Source organism: Hyposmocoma kahamanoa, unplaced genomic scaffold (assembly GCF_003589595.1).
Source record: "Hyposmocoma kahamanoa isolate Upper Pololo Valley unplaced genomic scaffold, ASM358959v1 224, whole genome shotgun sequence".
NCBI classification, from domain to species: Eukaryota; Metazoa; Arthropoda; class Insecta; order Lepidoptera; family Cosmopterigidae; genus Hyposmocoma; species Hyposmocoma kahamanoa.
In genome coordinates this window covers 5,984,957-5,992,433 of record NW_020653743.1, presented here as the reverse complement: position 1 = coordinate 5,992,433, position 7,477 = coordinate 5,984,957, and the positions used below count along the sequence as shown (strand labels likewise).

The following is a 7,477-nucleotide window of genomic DNA, read 5'->3' as shown; positions in this document are numbered from 1 at the left end:
TGCAAATTTGTGAAGAGACAGTAATTTTCGTCGTCGTCGTGGCGTGTGTGATTTCCCCATAGAAAAAGGAACCTTTTTCCACAAACCTCATACCCTTAACAGTTTATACAAAATCACCCAAGCAGTTATATTACAGCGCTGACGTCTTCACAAGTTTACTCGACCGAATTGGAGAGGTGCCACTATTGATGCTTCAGCTTGTCTGAAGAGCACTTATTAAATTCGGAAAACCCCAATCAAAGGTACAATTACGAACGCCTACAAATTCTTCCTGACATCGGGAGCCGAATACGTGTGCGAGGTTCCCTGCGGGCCTAAGCGACCGCCTTACTCACTCTCGCCATATAATGTGTATTTTTGTCTCTATCGGAAAGACTCCCACTCAGAGCAACACCTACGTATTTCACAGCCCCTGTTTTCAGCCCACTTTTCAGTCTAACCCTCGACGTCCTCCCGCGCGCACGCCTCTATAACGTCTGGCAGCTGATTCAAATAAAAGGAAAATAAATTTAATTTTCACGAACGCACAGTTCGCTTTTCAAACATAAGAAGCGATGAATTTTTGACGTTCATTTTTTTCCATTTAGAGCAATAACTTTTGACAAAGACAATAATTTATTCTGTCAGCAATTGATGACAATAACTTTGGACTGATAAGTCAGACTGATAATTTTTTCATTGGATCGTAAGTGACTGTGAGGCAACTGGTGGGCGCTAAGGCATACAACAGGTGAGTGGAATACCTTTTATTATCCTGCCTGGTTACCATCGATATTTCATTAAGTATGCGTGAAAGAATTTTTGTTCTTTTTTCGCGTCGTAGCACTAGTTTGCGATCATATCGTATTGTATATTGGGCTATCAATTATGTCATAGCCTTTCTGCCGTCGCGAGTTTTTGAAACGGGGTTTATTTTATTCAAAAATACAGAAAAATAAATGACATTTCTTTTATATATGATTTTATAAGATATACAATACAAACTATTTTAAGTTGATTGAAGTTAGTTATTAATTGTATTTGGATCCACTATTACAACATGGAAGACCCATGACATCCTTCACCCTGCATGTCTTCAATAAAATGGTTGATTTATGTTAATTTTTCATATTATTTTTAGAACTTTTTCAAATTAGTACAAAATAATCAACTTTTAATGCGTTTTTCAATTGTTTGTCTCTAAGTTCAAATTGCACATTTGTACAACTCCAATTATAAAAAGACAAATACAAGTTGGTTTAAAATACATAACAAAATGATCACACCTGTCTCCTATGGGGCAGGCAGTGACTACGGAGTTCCAATTGGTGGGTATGGTCAATTTGCGTATTCAGCTATATGCGATTTGTCATACAACTGAATATTAAATGTATTGGTAATAACAATATTAATAATAACACACACACTCAACATAGCCCCGCACTAGGGAAACCCTGTGTCGCGGGTGCCATCGACATGTATGTACACAGACAACCACAAATTACACCCAAACTCACGAAAGAAATAAATGTAGGTCATACAAATATTTCTCCCGGCCCGGGAATCGAACCTGGGACTTCTGCGTGGCAGTCCGGAATGGTAATCGTTCGGCCACGGAGGAAGTTAAAGGTGTAATTTAAAAGGTGTATTTATAATAGCTGTTTATGTAACGAGTTCTTAAGTTTTCGCGATTTCAAACAAACCAACGTTTCGGGCCCTTTACAGGTCCCGTGACCATCTCAGTAAGCCGCGATCATGGGACATATAAAGTGCCAGAAACGTCAACTGTTCACGTTTGACTTAAATCACCAAAGAAAAGTGTAATGACATTAAACAAAAGCCTTCTATTACATTTTTTCTATTCATTTTATACATTTCTTTCTATACCCTTTTCGCTTCATCTACTCGAAATATTGAACATGTTAACTCCAGTAGAATAAACACACTTGTATCTTGAAGACTTTTTATTTTTATTTTTGCAATACGAAATGTCGGTACGAACAAACGTGCACCTGGTGGTAAGCGACACGTCTATCCATAACAGTTGCAGTGCCACTCAGAACTTTAAATCGCAAAGATCTTAGGGTAACTGCCACTGCGCCAGTCACCCTGAGACATAACTTGATGAAGTCCCATATTAATTATATCCCATAATAATAGTTATTTCACCAGCACCTTCTAAACCGAAACGCAGTAATGCTCACATTACTGCTTGGCGGCAGAAATAGCTAAGATGGCTATACTTCCCTGGACGAACTCTTTCAGAAGGAGCTCTACTGCTGCAGTTTCCGTCGTCACCATAAAAAAATTTTATATAACATGGTGTGATGTAACGAGCTGTTGTCCGCAACTCAACGTCCAGGCGCCTCTTTTGCGTGTGGTGGCCTCCAAAAATTTGAGCACTTTCCTGGGTCTTTCGAAGATTTCTGGGCACGACCTCGGCACTCAAAGGTGTTTTCACCCTGTAGTTGGCCACGCCGGAGTATTGCAGTGGAATATATGCGACGGTTTCCGCTCCCTCCATGCATGTTCTGCATAGAGGGCTGTCCGTGATACCTAGATTGAAAAGTATTTATTATATGGACCAATGACCCATTAGAGCGCCAATTACAATGCGCAGCTTTGACCCTGTGCACAAGGCGTATGTTATGCGCGCCGCTGACGCGCTGTATTGGCGCGTACGTATCACGCATTTTGATAAGAGAGTTTTAATTTCAGTTTTGTTTGTTAATATCAGTTAATTTTTGAAATGAAGCAACTACATTAAATTCTAAATGTAAACTCCAGTGCAGTATATAAGGTGAAATTACAGGCACATGGCACTTATCAACTTATGTCTCAGAGTGACGGGGGTATTGACAGTGGCCTCTCAGATCTTTGCGATTTAAAACTGAGTAGCACTGCAACCTCACGCGCACGACTTGTCCGTCTCGTCACTTGATATTATAAAAATAAAATAAGCTTCTTGCTTGCAACGCGATGTTTGCGCGCGCTTTAGTCGATTCATTACAGCACATATACGCGCAAATGACGCGCGTTTACGGCGCCGTAAACGCGTCGTCGGCGCGTATATAATACGCCGTGTGCACAGGTTCTAACTACCGCACTTATGGGTCATGGTCCTAAAAACTAAACGGTAACAGTGATTGTAATGAATATTATAGTGTTTTACTGTCACGAAATTTATTTATTTTGGTCAAAATACCCCTCTAGTTTGTTATAATTATTAATACAAAGATCGAACTCACAAAAAGTTGCTTTAGATCTGCCTAACCAGTGCCATAGCTCTAACAACTGAGCTACAGATCGTGTCTGCAAACTTTACGAATTTCTCTACTTTCTTCTTACGTTTGTTACAGATGGTTGGGTTTGACGATGATAAGATTCTAAAACAGTTTTTATTATACGATTTCAAAATTTAAAAATAAGGGCGAAAGCGCCATTTTGAAAAATTTCTCAGTGGAGCGCGTTCTAGATATTTTTGTTTTTTTGAAAATTCAAAAAGTATTGAACGGATCTTATAGCGAATAATGACTGTGATTATTTTTATTTATACATAATACTTAATTATCTGTTTATAAACGAGAATATATCGTCCCAGTTTTGTAGAAAGGGCGAAAGGGCCACTTTGAAAAATTTTTTTGGGAAACGTGTTTTAATTTTTCACGACTATTTATTATGTCCTGTATATGTCCTGTTTTAAAATTCAGTTTGAAATTAAATTAAGTAAATTGTTAAAATTAAATTAAATTCCATTCTATAATCTTTTTTCGATTTTCAAACTGTTGAGTTAGGACAGTATTTGGTTTCATATGCGAATAAACTGCCCTTGCACTATTATAGTCCATTAATACATGAAAAAGAGAAGGTAAAATATACCTAATGCTTAATGAGATAAAATAAAAAGTAGAACATTCTTAACTCGTGTTATGGAAATACCGAGACTATATAGGAAAGTTATCTACGTTGACCTGGCCGGGGATCGAATCCGTGTTCTCAGAGATGACGATACCGTGAAAACGACCACGGAGGTCATGAAAGTGGAAAGTAGAACATCATTCTGTGATATTTTACCCCGGCTTTTCAGCTCCAGAGCGGCCGATTTGAGATGGCGTAGTCGCTATTCAAACGGAACACAATAGGGTGTAATTAATGTAATCTCCGTACCTACTGTACTGTTGGACTTTGTCTCCTCTGACCTTTATATATTTCGTTTTTAAGGTCTATCATATTTTCAAAAGCCTATAGAAAAATATCTGTATATATCTTAATCGCTTAACCATAATTAATAAACTGACGATTAAACGGCAACAGTACATTGGAAAGACGGACTATGAATAATTTTTTGTTTGTTTCATTCAGTCAGACTAATTTACGGAAAATTGTGGTCGAAATATGATTTACCGATAGCATGGTTCACCGAAAGCTTTACTCGGCATACAAACAGCAAGAGAACCGGGGCGATCTGCGCGTTCTACCTGTATTTATTTATTTATTGGATCATGAGTACAGAGCCTCATATAAACATGGGCCCTGTTAGGGCATTGCATTCTAATTATTAATTTTATATATACTATATAACAATTTTACATTTTAATAAAAACTCTATTAACTCTATTAACTACTGTAATAAAAATTGTAATATGCATTATCATTTTAAAATTACTAAATATGTACATATATTAGACGAATGCAATTCGTAAGTGACAGTATATGTATCCATATTGCTTACAACTCTCTTTGTGACAAGAAGGTTTCTATAGAGTAGTTTCTATAGTAACATTTAGATGCGAATAACAAACCATATTTTAAAAAGTGTATATTTGTAGGTACTCTATTTTCAATACGGGCTATTTCTATGCATCTCTAGATTGGGTATAGTTATATAATTAGTACGAAGTATATTGGATACACACTCAGTGGTTTAGAGTCTTTCTTATGATACCAAAAAACGGGAGGACAAATCTTGCCCTTGTTGGTAAGCGACACGCCTGTCCATAACAGTTGCAGCGCCACTCAGAGCCTTAAATCGCAAAGATCTTAGGGGCACTGCCACTGCGCCCGTCACCCTGAGACATAAATTTACAAGTCCCTGTGTTCTAATTTCTCCAGTACTCTGACCCTTCAAACCTGGGATGCAGTAATGCTCATATTAGTGCTTGACGGCAGAAATTGATAAAGTTGCAATACTTTTCATAAGGAGCTCTACTGCTACTCGAATACCGAGCCGAATCTCGCTAACCGGTGGGCCAAAATTATTACGCATGTATGTGACTAGTAAGGGAGTTAAATCCAAAGGGGGTTACAGTAGAGATCCACTCACTTGATGATACTAACTGGCAGCAATGATGAATACGGTGCGGGATACACAAAACTTTTTATACCTATTTATTTGAAAATTGCGGAGATTCTTTATAATTATTACTTGTCTTTAATGGCGACCATTAGGTTTGGGCCATAATAGTATATAACCAGATATAGAGACGAAATGTCATTTAATTTTATTGAAAACTATTCTGCCAAATCATTACGGTGACAACTGCGCTCCGATTGGCCAGTCCGAATCCGAAACAATTGACGGGTATTTTCAAATCGATCAGTTTAGATTGAGCTTTAAAAAAATACATAAATAATATTACATATATTTAATTACCGATGATATTTGATTCCATTTGTTTTGTAATTAGATGTTTTGCGGTTTTTCCCCCACCGCCAAATGGAACAGCCCCCCCATAGTTAGAGACATTATCTTTATCACAATACATACGGAATAGTTTTTGGAATGTTTGAATTTACACACAGGTCAGTTGTTAGCGCTGTACTAAATATTTCAGCTTATTTGTGATTTCGGCGCAAACGAGAGTTGATATTTAAAAGTGATATAAAGCCCGTTTGCCTGATGAGTTGCCAGCGACGGATGGACATTATTTTGTCTATATTTCGTAAGATGTTGCCATCTAAGGCTTTTATGCTAATAAAAGGTGTCAATTACGCTGAATTTGCTTAACAATAAAACTGAAACTACATAAGATTTAAAAAAGCCTTAAGACCCATAAATATACCTTATAGACTAACATACATAATAATATGATAAGACACTAATGACTAATTATTATTAACACGTATTGTCTGCGACGTGTAACGCAACGTGGGTGTCAGGTAGAAGGCCTCAAAAACGTCGGTACATGACACCCTTTGGCCAAAACCCATCCTTCATGAAGTTCGACAGATGTTAAGTTGATACTCTCACCACAACTTAAATAAAATTCACTTTGTGGCGGGACCCCCAACTGCTCGACCCTCAGGATAGCATTGGATTTCATCCATATATACTCCACAATATCCGCAGAGTTTGTGGAGTAATTAAGCCATGACACGTATAACAACGTCGTCGGTATCGCTGGACGCAGTACATGATTAGGGTCAGTCGGGGCGGTGCCACTAAAGTCACGGCTGGTGTACTTCTTTTTCCTTTTCACCTTTTTGAAACCGTCCTCGTCGCACTGGTCAACTCTTCTCAATGGTAGTGATGACACAGCTCCAGAGATGAGTATCCGTTTCTAAAAACTGTCGATTACGTTAGTTATGATAATGAAGGCAGAATCCATCAATATCAATGCATCTCGTTTTAAGCTGAATAAGTAATGCACGCTCGACCACAATGGCGACTTTTATTCTATTTCATCTCATATGCAAAAGTTATGTGCCGAGTGAGACAGTTGGGAATTCCAACGAGCATTTCCTTGACAAAGCTTTCATGAAAGTTGCTGTCAACAGCGCGGAAGCTTTCATTAAGCATAATGCAGCTTAGTTAAAAAGCTCGCAACTTACGGTAATTAAATCTTCTTTTTTATTTTGTGATATTATTTTGGCTTTAATCCATTACGTGACAAAATTCTTTGAAAAAAATCATTTGAAAGGAATAATCTGTTAAACTGAAGAATTCGCAGTGTTTTAAAAATGTGACCATTACAAGTGTACTTTGCTTACTTAAGGAACAATAATCTCAACACAAAGTACTAAAAAACCGACCTCAACATTTAGTGGAATTACATCATTTGCCAAGTTTTATTGAAATCGGTTACCGGAAAGTATGCGAAATTGTGTGAAAGTGACATATTTTCTTTAAATTTGAATGGGACCACAACTACTGAGGGACTCTCTTTGTAACAAAAAAAGAACCATCAAAATTGGTTCACGAATATTATCGCGTAACATACATAGAAAAAAAAACAAACGCAATTTGGCAGTCTGTTGTTAAATTTTCTAAAATTCGTTATACTAAAACAGTCAGCAAACTTTAAACCAAACAATATCTTCAGTTTGAAAACTGAAGAATTAAAAGCAACAGAGCTTTTCCTGAGCTTTTCACATCAACTCCGTGAAAGCCTCCATTAAGCACAATACAGCTTAGTTGGAGCTTTGAATGGCCAATTGACAAATTAAACGTCTTACTGGAGCTTTTATGTAAGCTTTTTTGTTCTGTATTTTTTTCGTA

The 7,477-nt window shown here is 37.3% G+C and overlaps 1 protein-coding gene across 1 annotated transcript in view; it reads left to right on the top strand.

The window, feature by feature from the left end:
* Window positions 1–443: 443 nt before the first annotated feature.
* Window positions 444–7,477, top strand: part of LOC113228200 — a 191,772-nt gene continuing 184,738 nt past the window's right edge. Inside the window, exon 1 of the mRNA XM_026461444.1 lies at window positions 444–730. The gene's annotated coding sequence lies outside the window, so the exon portion shown is untranslated. The remainder of the gene's footprint in view (window positions 731–7,477) is intronic.